This window comes from Theropithecus gelada, chromosome 10 (genome assembly GCF_003255815.1).
Source record: "Theropithecus gelada isolate Dixy chromosome 10, Tgel_1.0, whole genome shotgun sequence".
NCBI classification, from domain to species: Eukaryota; Metazoa; Chordata; class Mammalia; order Primates; family Cercopithecidae; genus Theropithecus; species Theropithecus gelada.
Genome location: NC_037678.1, coordinates 57,574,950 through 57,588,458, shown reverse-complemented (window position 1 = coordinate 57,588,458; position 13,509 = coordinate 57,574,950). Strand labels below are relative to the sequence as shown.

At 40.9% G+C, this 13,509-nt stretch overlaps 1 protein-coding gene across 3 annotated transcripts in view; it reads left to right on the top strand.

The window, feature by feature from the left end:
* The window catches only part of STK4 (serine/threonine kinase 4), a 113,955-nt gene that overhangs the window by 94,832 nt on the left and 5,614 nt on the right, over nt 1-13,509 (top strand). The gene's annotated exons all lie outside the window — the stretch shown is intronic.

The following is a 13,509-nucleotide window of genomic DNA, read 5'->3' as shown; positions in this document are numbered from 1 at the left end:
GCAGTTGGCCGGACACGCTAAGGTTCCTATCCTAATTCAACCACTTACAACCTCTGGGACCAGAGGCAAATGCCTATATCTCTCTAAGCCTCCAGTGTCTGCCTCTGTAAAATGGGGGGTAAGAGTACTTATTTCTTGTACTGTTGTGAGGATTACTTGAGATAATGCATGTAAGGTGCTGAGCACAATGCCCAGCACATAGAGCTCAATTAAAAGTATCTCTAATTAATGTTAGTGATCATTAGCATTATACCCCAGACTCTAGCTTGTTTTCGTGACTTCCCTACCTCTTTTCTCTCCACAACTAGTGTGAAGGGAGCATGCCATATACTTTTTTTGTCCCATACTCACTCTTACTCACCCATACTCCTCTATCCCACATTGGTTCTGACACACTAGATGTAATGCTAGATATCAGCAAGTAAACCTTGGAGGATAGGAAAGTTTCTGATGGGTTCTTGCTATGGAGAGTCAAGGTCAAGATGGCAGGGAAAAAAAAATCTGTGTTTGGTCAAAACTGTATTACCTTTGGCCAAAGGCTATTATAAAACTCACAGAACAAAAACAAAACAAAACCGGTGCCTTGTGAATTCCAGAGTAAGTTGTAAAAGCTCATGCCAGAATAGTGTTGGAATAAATTCTAAGCATGCAAAATACTACTTTAAGAATTTTGTCCTGTAAATTTAAGAATGGTTTTTAATTACAGTAGCTCCCAAACCTTAACTGTGGTTTTGCTTTCCATGGCTTCAGTTACCCACAACCACCAAATATGAAATAGAAAATTCCAGAAATAAACAGTTCATGAGTTTTAAATCATGCGTCATCCTGAGTAGTGTGATGAAACCTTGTGCCATCCTGCTCCATCCTGCCTGGGACATGAATCATTGCTCTGTTCAGCATATCCACTCTGTTGCACCCATTAGTCACTTAGTAGACATCTTGGTTATCATAAAGACTGTTGTGGTATTGGTATTACGGTGCTTGTGTTTAAGTAACCCTTATTTTATTTTTAGTATGGAAGTTTTTTTTTTTTTTTACTGTTATTTTAGGTTCAGGGGTACATGTGCAGTTTTTTACATAGGTAAACTGCATGTCTCTGAGGTTTGATGTACAGATTATTTCATCCCCAAGTAATTAGCATAGTACCCAATAGGTGATTTGTTGATCTTTTCCCTTCTCCCACTCTCCACCCTCCAGTAATCCTCAGTGTCTGTTGTTCCCCTGTATGTACTCATATGTGTTTGTTGTATAGATAAGTGAGAACATGCAGTATTTTTTTTTCTTTTTCTTTTTTTGAGATGGAACCTTGCTCTGTCTGTCGCCCACGCTGGAGTGCAGTGGTGTGATCTCGGCTCACTGCAACCCCCATCTCTTGAATTCAAGCAATTCTCCTGCCTCAGCCTCCTAAGTAGCTGGGATTACAGGCATGTGCCACCACACCCAGCTAATTTTTGTAATTTTAATAGAAACAGGGTTTCACCGTGTTGGCCTGGTCTCGAATTCCTGACCTCGAATGATGCTCCCACCTTGACCTCCCAAAGTGCTGGGATTACAGGCGTGAGCCACTGTGCCTGGCCTCAGTATTTGTTTTTCTGTTCCTGTGTAGTAAGATAATGGCCTCCAGCTCCATCCATGTTGCTGCAGAGGACATGATCTTGTTCTTTTTTATGGCTTCATAGCATTCCATGTTGTATATGGACCGTATTTTCTTTATCCAGTCTACCGTTGATGAGCATTTAGGTTAATTCCATGTCTTTGCTATTGTGAATAGTGCTGTGATGAACATAATTGTGCATGTGCCTTCATGGTAGAATAATTTATATTCCTTTAGGCATATACCCAGTAATGGGATTGCTGGGCCAAATGGTAATTCTGTTTTAAGTTCTTTGAGGAATCACCACACTGCTTTCTGCAATAGCTGAACTAATTTACATTCTCACCAGTAATGTGTAAGCATTCCCTTTTCTCCACAACCTCACCAGCATCTGTTATTTTTTGACTTTTTAGTAATAGCAAAATATTCTGACTGATGTGAGACGATAATCTCACTGTGGGTTTTTTTGTTTTTTTTTTTTGGGGGGGGGTGGGACACAGAGTCTTGCCTCTGTCACTCAGGCTAGAGTGCAGTGGTGTGATCATGGCTCACTGCAGCCTGGACCTCTCGAGCTCAATTGATCCACCCACCTCAGCCTCCTGAGTAGCTGGGACTACAGGAATATGCCACTACACCTGGCTAATTGTGTTTGTATTTTTTTGTAGAGATGGGGTTTCACCATGTTTCCCAGGTTGGTCTCAAACTCGTAGGCTCAAGTGATCTGCCCACCTCAGCCTCCCAAAGTGTTGTGATTACAGGTGTGAGTCACTGCACCTGGGCTCATTGTGGTTTTGATTTGCATTTCTCTAATAATTAATGATGTGGAGCACTTTTTAATATGTTTGTTGGCTACATTCTTTTGGAAAGTGTCTGTTTATGTCCTCTGCCCACTTTTTAACAGGAAGGTTTGTTTTTTGCTTGTAAATTCATTTAAGTTCCTTATAGATTCTGGATATTAGATCTCTGTTGGATGCATAGTTTGCAAATATTTTCTCCCATTCTGTAAGTTGTCTGTTTGTGCCTTTGATAGATTCTCTTGCTGTGCAGAAGCTCTTTAGTTTAATTTGGTCTCATTTGTTGATTTTTGTATTTGTTGCAGTTGCTTTTGGTGTCTTAATCATGAAATCTTTGCCAGGTCCTATGTCCAGAGTGGTATTTCCTAGGTTATCTTCCATAGTTTTTATAGTTTTAGGTTTTACATTTAAGTCTTTAATTTATCTTGACTTGATTTTTGTATATGGTATAAGGAAGGGGTCCACTTTTAGTCTTCTGCATGTGACTAGCCAGTTATCCCAGGACCATTTATTGAATAGGGAGTCCTTTCCCCATTGCTTTTGTCAGCTTTGTCAATGATCAGTTGGTTGTAGGTATGCAGCCTTATTTCTAGGCTCTCTGTTCTGTCCCATTAATCTGTTTGTCTGTTCTCGTACCAGTGCCATGCTGGTTGGGTACTGTAGCCTTGTAGCATAGTTTGAATTGGGTTAAGCCAACTTCAAACCTGCAGCTTTGTTCTTTTTGCTTAGGATTACCTTGGTTTTTTGGGCTTTTTAAAAGTTCCTTATGAATTTTTAAACTGTTTTTTCTATTTCTGTGAAGAATGTCATTAGTAATTTGATACGAATAGCATTGAATCTGTAAATTGCTTTGGGCAGTATAGCCATGTTAACAATGATTCTTCCCATCCATGAGCATGGAATGTTTTTTCATTTGTTGGCATCATCTTTGATTTCTTTGAGCACTGTTTTATAGTTCTTTAAGTAGAGATCTTTCACTTCCCTGGTTAGCTGTATTCTATTCACGTATCTTTCATTTCCATGGTATTTTATTTTATTTATTTTTTTGGCTATAGTGAATGAGATTGCATTATTGATTTGGTTCTCAGTTTGGATGTTGGTGTATAAGAATGCTATTTATTGTATTTTTGTACATTGATTTTATGTACTGAAACTTTGCTGAAGTGGTTTATCAGGTCAAGGAGCTTTTGGGCAGAGTCTGTAGGGTTTTCTATGTATAGAATTGTATTTTCTGCAAACAGATAGTTTGACTTCCCTTCTTCCTGTTTGGATGTCTTTTATTTCTTTCTCTTGTCTCATTGCTCTGGGAGGACTTCCAGTACTTTGTTGAATAGGAGTGGTGAGAAAGGGCATCCTTGACTTGTTCTGGTTTTCAGAGGGAATGCTTCCAACTTTTGCCCATTTAGTATGATGTTGGCTGTGGGTTTTTAGTAAATGGGTCTTACTATTTTGAAGTATGTTTCTTCAATTACTAGTTTGTTGAGGGTTTTTTTTTTTTTTTTTAACATGAAGGGATGTTGAATTGCATCAGAAGCCTTTTCTGCATCTGAGATAATCGTGGTTTTTGTTTTTAGTTCTGTTTGTGTGATGAATCACATTTATTGATTTGTGTATGTTGGACCAATCTTACATCTACCACTTGATGGTGGTGGATTAACCTTTTTATGTGCCGCTGAATTAGATTTGCTAGTATTTTGTTGAGGATTTTTGCATCTATGTTCCTCGAGAAAAATGGCCTGAAGGGGTTGGTTTTTTTTTTTTTTTTTGCTGCTGTTGTATCTGTCAGGTTTTGGTGTCTGGATGATAGACATAGATGGATGCCTCATAGAATAGATTAGGGAGGAGTCCCTCCTCCTCAATTTTTTGGAATAGTTTCAGTAGGATTGGTACCAACTCTTCCTTACACATCTGATGGAATTCTACTGTGTATCCATCTGGTCCTGGTTCTACGTTTTGTAGCTTGTGTGTATAGAGGTGTTCATAATAGGTTCTGGGAGTTTTTTGTATTTCTGTGGGGTCAGTGGTAATGTCCTCTTTGTCATTTCTGATTTTGTTTATTTGGATCTTCTCTCCTTTTTTATTAGTCTAGCTAGTGGTCCATCTATCTTATTATTTATTTATTTTTTCTTCAGAAAACCAACTGCTGGATTCAATGGTCTTTTACATGTTTTTTCACATCTCAGTTTCCTTCAGTTCAGCTTTGATTTTGGTTATTTATTTTTGTTAGCTTTGGGGTTGGTTTGCCCTTCTTTCTCTATTTCCTCTAGTTTATATGAATAACCCTTATTTTACTTAATAATAGCCCCAAAGCCTAAGAGTTGTGATGCTGGCAATTTGGATTTGCCAAAGAGAAACTGTAAAGTGCTTCCTTGTCTTACCGTGCCTAATTTAAAAATTAAACTTTATCATAGGTATATATGTATAGGAAAAAAATTGTGTACGTGTATATATATATACACACACACACATTATATACACATATATATACACACATATATCTGTACACACACACACACACACACACACACAGATATCTAGCTAGATAGTACCAAAATATATACATCTGTGGTTTTGGACATCCACTGGAATGTATCCCTTGTGGATAGGGGGACTACTGTAATCACAAAAAACTAACAGTATGCAAGTACTTCTTATTTTATAAAATGTTATTTAAAGAAGAAAACTTGTTTTTTGTGTTTGCCATTTATTAAATCATATTCTTTATACATATGCATGTGTACACACACAATGTACTGAGTCTCCTCTCTAGGCTCTGTGGACAAAGTCTTTGGGTTATTTGAACCCAGTCTTCTAAGAGATCCATGTCAGAGGTCTTGTCATTACATCACCATGCCTACTTGAAGCCAGATTTCTTTGATTCACCCAGGCTTATGATCTGCATTTCATTCCAGTCTTCTTGGTAAATGTTTTTTATATATGTGGTCAAGTTTTCTTTGTTTGGAATTCTGATAATGAGAATTACCTCTCCCTAAACTAGAATCCATTCCTAAATAGTAACATTTTCACATCAAGAAAGAATTAGTATCCTCGGTACTAAATTAGTGCTCTAGATGCCTTTTGACTACTTTTGTACATTTTTGTTGTTGTTGCACTTTTCCGGACTCTCTGGTGACTGGTGTTGAGGTATGGGATGGTATGTTGGTGGCTTCATTCAACTTTTTAGCTTCTATCAAGCTTCCCTATCATCTTGCTAAATTCCAAAGGTGTGTTCTTTCCTCATTCTTGGTCACAATAAAACATCACCTGAGACAGGATCAGCCTGACTCGCCCATCCGGAAGGGATAATCTGTTTGAGAAATCCTGTTTGTGACAATGGAGGAAGAATTGTGAGTGTTTATATATGATATATATGGAATTGAAGCTTGTACTTAAAAGCTCTGGCAATTCTCTCTTTGATCACTTTTAGGGACAATAGACTTTTGAGGTGAGAGTTTGTAGTGGCAGAGGAATAGAACTTTGAAATAGGCCTAAACCCTGTACATTGGATATGGGCCAGACCCATTTGTGTTCCCTGTGGGGTTGGTTGACAAGGGAAGAGGAAGCTCTACTATACATTCTCTTGTGTTTAGTGTAGCTTAACTCTGCTGATTCAAGATGGGCTAATTGTCAGTGTAATTCCTATGAATTATCTCTGTGATGAAATATCAGCTGGAGCTTCTCAGTGAGTCTCTGGGCCAATTATGCAGCCGACTTTGAAAAATGGTATGATTCAGAATTTCAGAGTTGCTAAGGTGATTTGAGAAGAAATCAGTTCCCATCAGCCTTCATTATTCATAGTGATGCTGAGAATCAGGACTTTCCTGTGGCCTGGCCCAGAGGAAATAAACTGGATGAATATGATTTAGGCTTTCTCATATAGAGTTCACTAGAGCTGCCTCTGTGTATGTGGTATGTGTCCTGTACCGTGTTGTGAGCTCATCTTAGAGCAACAGCAGCTATTATTTACAGTACATACTTCCTCCGTTTTCCAAAAAAGGATATAAGGTGGTAGCCCTCACTCACCCACTTTCTTTCTGGTGGATGCATGACATTATGTTATATACTTTACGAATACCTCCAAACCTCACAACCGCCCTTGTAGAATAAATAATGTCCTCCATTGAAAAATGAGAAAATTGAGGCACATATTAGATGATTTATGCAAAGGCACCCAACTACCAAGGGCAGAACTCGTATGGAACCCGGTCCATCTGACTTAACACCAGTGCTCTTGCCCCTAACCTGAGCTGCTTCTCTGACAGGTATATTGCCCTTTATATTCATGTTGCCCAGCAGTGTTCCTGGCCTAGTGTAGCTGCCAGTGAAGTTGGTTGCTTTGATTTGAATCATATTCAGCACCTGGAGTCACTGCACCTTAGCAGCAGCACCATGTGTGTAGTAGGCACTTGGCATTTCTATGTGGACAAAAGCAGCACAGTAGACAGCATACCCATTTTCACAGATGAGAAAACGGAATCTCAGAGAGGACAAGTAACTTGCCTAAAGTCACCCATTACCACTAGTGGCATTTCTGAATGTGAGGGCCATCTGATGTATCTAATGTCAGCTAAATTCATAATTCTTCCAGTCTTCCACATTTTTCACCAACACACCCCCATTTCCAGAAACTCTTTAGGTTCCTTCCAATTGCTTGTTGTCTCTTCTAATTCCTTGTATTACTTCGGTTAAATTCTTTTCCCACTCTTATCCTCAGTGAACCTCATCTCTAAAAGGGGGATAATGATGATACCTACCTTACAGATGGATTAAATAAAATAGTGCAGATAAAATGCTGAGTTCAGCACCTAACAGATGCAAATGGTGAAGTAATTAACATACTTCTTCTATATCGATGTGTAGAATCCAACAGTAAGACAGCATTTGTATCCTGCTAACAGAGTGAGGCTGAACTTTAAACTAAAAATATGTCTACTTTAAGATACAACACATTTCCAAAGATCACATATTTTAAGAGAAATCTCATCTGCACAAATGTTATTGCTTTTACTTGTTCAGACATCCTTTGGCAGACATCAGACCTCATTACACTGGGTAAAGGTGATGGGAGGGAAGTCTAGGTGTTAGATAATAGTGAGTGAGTGAGTGCCCATAAGACATTAGTACTGTCAGGCTCAGAGCCCGTCTCTTCCTTTATCCAAGCCTGATGTGTTGCTTAGCCTTATTATGGCAAGGAATTTCTAAATAACCATGATTAAGAGGCTTATTTTAGTTTTTTCTTCCACTGTGATCTCTCCCAGAAAGAGACTCAGAAATCCTTGTACTTGGTCTGATCTCTTCAGCAAAACTCACCTTCAGTGGCAAGTGTGTGGCTGTACAGTTGGCCTTTACTTTGTCTTGTCCAGCGGGATCCTGTCTCTTATTCTTTTGATGATCTCATTCTTCCGAAGGGAGCTTATTCTTTTGATGATCTCATTCTTCTTTCTTATAACAGAAGTTCTTTTTGTTTGAATAAACAGTTTAAATGGACATGCCTTTAGAGATAACTGAGCCGGGACTGGAGCCCTGCTTCTTATCAGATAGTACAAAACACAGACATTTTCATTAAGTGAACAGAGATTTCCTTTGATTTCAAAAGAATGTTGAGGGGAATTACTTTTAAGTTTAAAAGCTCCTTGAAGGCAGAACTCACTTCTCATTCTACACTGACTCTTCTCAGCACCCATCCAGAACCTTGCTGCACATGATGATGCCCTGTATAAGCTGGCTTCATTCATTTCAGTGGCTTTTGTTCTTATTTGACTAGAAATGAAGGATAATTTATTCATTTCTTCAACCAGTATTGTGTTTAGCATAGTAAACAAGACAAGGTCAATCCCTTACAAAACTTATATCCTAGTAAGAGAGACAAGTAAAAGAAAATAAACAAAAATAATTACAAGGTGCATGATTGTTTTGAAGAAAACAAGAGGCTGAGATAGAGAATAGTGGAGAGGAGGCAGCCTTTCTAGATAAGATGGTCAGAAAAGGCTTGCCTGCATCTTCTGAGGAGTTGACATCTAAACTAAAACCTGTAGGATAAGGAAGAACAGGGCCTGAACCATGCAGGCAGAAGATTCATTAACTCTGTAGGCCACTGAGGCTGGAAAAAGTATGGCCTGTTTGAGGATCTAAAATAAAGTGTAGCTGTAGGGTCCTGAGCAAAGGAGAGAGTAATAGGTTATAAAGTCGGAGGGGAGGCAGGGGCCAGCCATATGAGGCCCTTATAGCCACTGATGAGTTGGATTTTATTCTCAGTGCAATAGGAAAGAAACTTAAGGCTGATGTGATTAGATTCATTTCTGTATTTTTAATTATGTTTGTTGCTGTGAGATGATGATAGCCTGGACCAAGGTAGATGGAGGTAGAAAAAAGTGGTTGGGTTTGAGTTATACCAATGTTTCAGGGACAAAATTGATAGGACTGCTAAAGGATTGGATGTTGGCAGGAGGCGGGGGTGAGGGAAAAGGAAGGATCGGGAATGATTTTGAGCAGATGGAAGGATGGTGATACCATTCCTGAGATGGGGAAGACTGGGGAGTAAGGAGACAAGATTTGGTGATGAGGAAGGGATGTGACTCAAGAGTTTTGCTTTGGATGTGTTAAGCTGCAGATTCTATTAGCGTGGTGGCTCACACCTGTAATCCCGGCACTTTGGGAGGCTGAGGTGGGCAGATCACCTGAGGTCAGGAGTTTGAGACCAGCCTGGCCAACATGGCGAAACCCTGTCGCTATTAAAAATATAAAAATTGGGCCGGGCGCGGTGGCTCAAGCCTGTAATCCCAGCACTTTGGGAGGCCGAGGCGGGCGGATCACGAGGTCAGGAGATCGAGACCATCCTGGCTAACATGGTGAAACCCCGTCTCTACTAAAAATACAAAAAACTAGCCGGGCGTGGTGGCGGGCGCCTGTAGTCCCAGCTACTCGGAGGCTGAGGCAGGAGAATGGCCTGAACCTGGGAGGCGGAGCTTGCAGTGAGCCGAGATCGCGCCACTGCACTCCAGCCTGGGTGACACAGCGCGAGACTCCGTCTCAAAAAAAAAAAAATAAAAAATAAAAAAAAATAAAAATAAAAATTAGCCGGGTGCAGTGGCAGGCGCCTGTAATCCCAGCTACTTGGGAGGCTGAGGCAGGAGAATCACTTGAACCCGGGAGGCAGAGGTTGTAGTGAGCCAAGATCTTGCCACTGCACTCGCCTGGGGGACCCAGCCAGACTCCGTCTCAAAAAAAAAAAAAAAAAAAAAGACAACTATCAGATCTCGTCAGACTTACTATCATTAGAGTAGCATGGGAAAGACCTGACCATGCTGTTTAATTACCTCCCACTGGGTCCCTCCCATAACATGCTGGAATTGTGGGAGCTATAATTCAAGATGAGATTTGGGTGGGGACACAGCCAAACCATATCACAGATTTTCACGAGATAATCAGGGACTGAAATATCCAGTAGGAGCTGATCTGGGTGTGCGAGTATGGAGTATGGGTATCACAGAATAGAGAGGATATCCAAATCCTGTGGGATAGATGAGGTACTGAATGGTGATATTTCCCATGCCTAGTGAAAACAGCTCAAGCTGCTTGAGCTGTTTTTGGATTGGGGCTCAGGAATCTGTATTTTTAGCAAGTGATTCTGATACGGGTGATCCATAGGTCATACACTGAGAAACATTGAGTCTGGAAAGACTTCTGGCTGGACTGAGAATTTGCTGCTTCAAGATTCTGGCGGTAGCAGAACTGTAGCACCACAGTTATTTTACTGCAAGATATCCATTTGAAATATATTTATGCCACCAAGGACTAGGGAGGTGAAATGCTACACTTGGCGCCATGAAACTATTGTCCGAGCTTGTTTTTTGGAAAAATCCATATCTGGATGATATGACTGAGTCATCAGCAGTGCCTGGCTGGCTGTGTTCTAATAGGTCAGATGTAACTTAAGCCCCAAAGTTCTTAGGACAGCCATAAATTAGTCTGAAGGTGGCTGAGATAAAGCAAGGGTACTTGTCGCCCCCAGATTAGAATCAAGGGCAACAAAGTTGCCTGGAAATCGGAAACCTAGGAGAAGCTTTAGACCAGAGACAGGCAGCAATACTTTCTGAGAATTTTACTAACAGAAAAATAAGGAAGATACAGAATCATGTTTATCAAACTTGAGGATTTATAAGAAATACCTGTATAGCTTCTTTATTTTCGTTTATTTTTATTGTTATTTATTTATTTTTGAGACAAGGTCTTGCTCTGTTGCCCAGACTGGAGTGCAGTGGCTCAGTCACAGCTCACTGCAGCCTCGGAGTGGGCTCAAGCGATCCTCCCATCTCAGCCTCCTAAGTAGCTGGGACTATAAGTGTGCACCACCACACCTGGCTAATTTTTTTTTCCCCCATAGAGATGGGATCTCACTGTGTTGCCCAGGCTGGTCTGGAGTTCCTGGGCTCAAGCAGTCCTCCCACCTAAGTCTCCGAGAGTGCTGGGATTCAGGCATGAGCCACCATGCCTAGTGTGAATAGCTTCTTCAAAATGTAAAATCCTGTGCTTCCCCTCCCAGGGAGTCTGATTAAGTAGCTTTGGGTTAGGGCTCAGGAATCTGTATTTTTCGCAAGTGATTCTGATACAGGTGATCCATAGGTCATACACTGAGAAACATTGAGTCTGGAAAGACTTCTGAGATCATCTAGTTAGCCCTTTCTTAAAAATGGGGAAATTAAGGTCTAAGGAGGAGAAGGGGCTTGCCCAAAGTTGCAGAACAAGTTGCAAAGTCAGTGCAGCTCCACTAACTTACATTTCTTCATTTTGCAATTTACTCTTCATCCTAGTGGCTAGATGAAAAGCAAGTCTACCCTCCTAATTCCCAGCTCCCCTTCTTTCACACTCACTATTTTTTATTTTCTTTTTTTTCCAGAGCACCTTCTAATATGATAATAATTTACTAATTTACTGTGTTTATTGCTATTTTCCTTGCTTCACTAAAATGTAAGCTTCACAAGGGCTCTGATTTTTGTTTGTTCGTTTGTTTTCAGTAGAGTAACCTATGTGCCTCGAACAGCACCTGACCCATAGTAGGTGTTCAATGAGTATTTATAAATAGATGGGTGAAAAATATTTTGTTCAACTGTACGTAAGTTAACAGGTATTATGTACCAGCCCTTAGGCATTAGCACAGAATAGAGTAGAATATTTTCTTTTTCACATTTGATTCTAGCTTGAAATACAGGTTACAGAAACAGCTTCTTTATGGAAGGTTAATTAGAGACCAATCATATATACAATAATAATATGAATAAGAATAGCAACAATAACAACAGTGATAACTTCCACTTATGGAATATTTATCTGTCCAACACGTACCATATGAAGTTCTGAGCTAAGACCATCAGACCATTGTCTCATGTAAGTCTTAGTACAGCCCCAGGGTGGAGGAACGAACTAGTATTGTCTGTTTTCCAAAGGAGGAAACCGAGGCTCAGGACGTGAAATTACTGTTTAAGGTTACATAGCCAGTATAGATTTAGGACCTGTGATCCCAAAGATTACATTCTTAACTACCAGTTACATTCAGTAGTAGGCTTGGGGAATTCTCTCTTTGCAGAAGGAATTGAAAATGCCAAAGACTAGGCAAGCATTGCTATTCGGGGTGTCCTTGGGCCAAGAACACCAACCTCTAAGGTAGTATAAAACCACAGGCTGGAAAGATGCATTTTTTTTTTCAGCCCAACTTTCCAGCATTTACCCACACTCTCAAGTCTTCCATACTCACATTACAAAGAACCTTTCGTCTTGAACTATTAGGGTTTTCTCACTTCTCAGACACCCTCCCTGAAGCAGGCCAAGGAAAATTCCTGTGGTGACAGGCCATTTCTAGGGAGGCCACTGTAGCACTTCACACTTGCTGTCACTCCACCCACTCAAGGAAGGGTAGACAGACAGAGGGCCCTTCACCCAGCTCCTATACTACTTTCCTGTGGAGACCTCAGGAAGGGGCCAAGGATCATGATTTTCTAAATGTGGGCACAACAGACCTCTTGTAACACTTTGAGTTCTTGAAACACTGTACCTATTAAACTGGGTGTGAGCACACAGAATAAAGTATCACCACCCACTGTGGATAATGTCAGCATTCATTCCCACCCCTGACAGCCAAGACTGGCCCGGCTTGGAATCATTGAACACTCCACACACATGGCAGCAGAGCCCCTTGCCGCACAGCTGCAGACACAGGTTGAACACTGGTGCACCCATGGGCTTTTATGAAGAGAGAGGCTTATAACACCCACTGCTGTCTTTACACACACAGTTTACCAGGTACTGTGCTGAGAACTTTACAGCTGTGATTTCATTTAATTCTTATAATACATGTGATGAGGCACTGCTGTCCCACTTCTGTAGATGGGGAAGGCCTGGAGAGATTGGTAACTTGACAGTCTCATGGCATCTGCAACAGGCAGAACCACATTTTAAACAAAGGTTGAGTTAGTTCTAAAGCCTGTGCTTTGCTAGTCTGCTCTTCTGCAACACTAGTTAAGAGCATGGACTCTAGAGCCACGCTGCCTGGATTTGAGTCTTTTTTTTTTTTTTTATTGAGACAGAGTCTCGCTCTGTCGCCCAGGCTGGAGTGTAGTGGCTGGATCTCAGCTCACTGCAAGCTCCGCTTCCCGGGTTCATGCCATTCTCCTGCCTCAGCCTCCCGAGTAGCTGGGACTATAGGCACTCGCCACCTCGCCCGGCTAGTTTTTTGTATTTTTAGTAGAGACGGGGTTTCACCGTGTTAGCCAGGATGGTCTCGATCTCCTGACCTCGTGATCCGCCCGTCTTGGCCTCCCAAAGTGCTGGGATTACAGGCTTGAGCCACCATGCCTGGCCAGATTTGAGTCTTGACTCTGCCATTTACTAGTTGGGAGACATTGGGCAGGTTACTTAGCTACCCTCCTCCTTGGGCTGTTCATCTGTAACATTTGGATAATAATGTCCTCGTAGCATGGGTTGCTGTGAGGATTAAAAGAATCCATATATGTAAAGCACTCAGTGTCTGGTGCATACAAAGCACTAAATGCTAGCCATTATTATTAATTTATGTATCAACTCCTTTTTTCCCTCTGGATGATAGAAATTAATCTCAGAAGTTTGAGG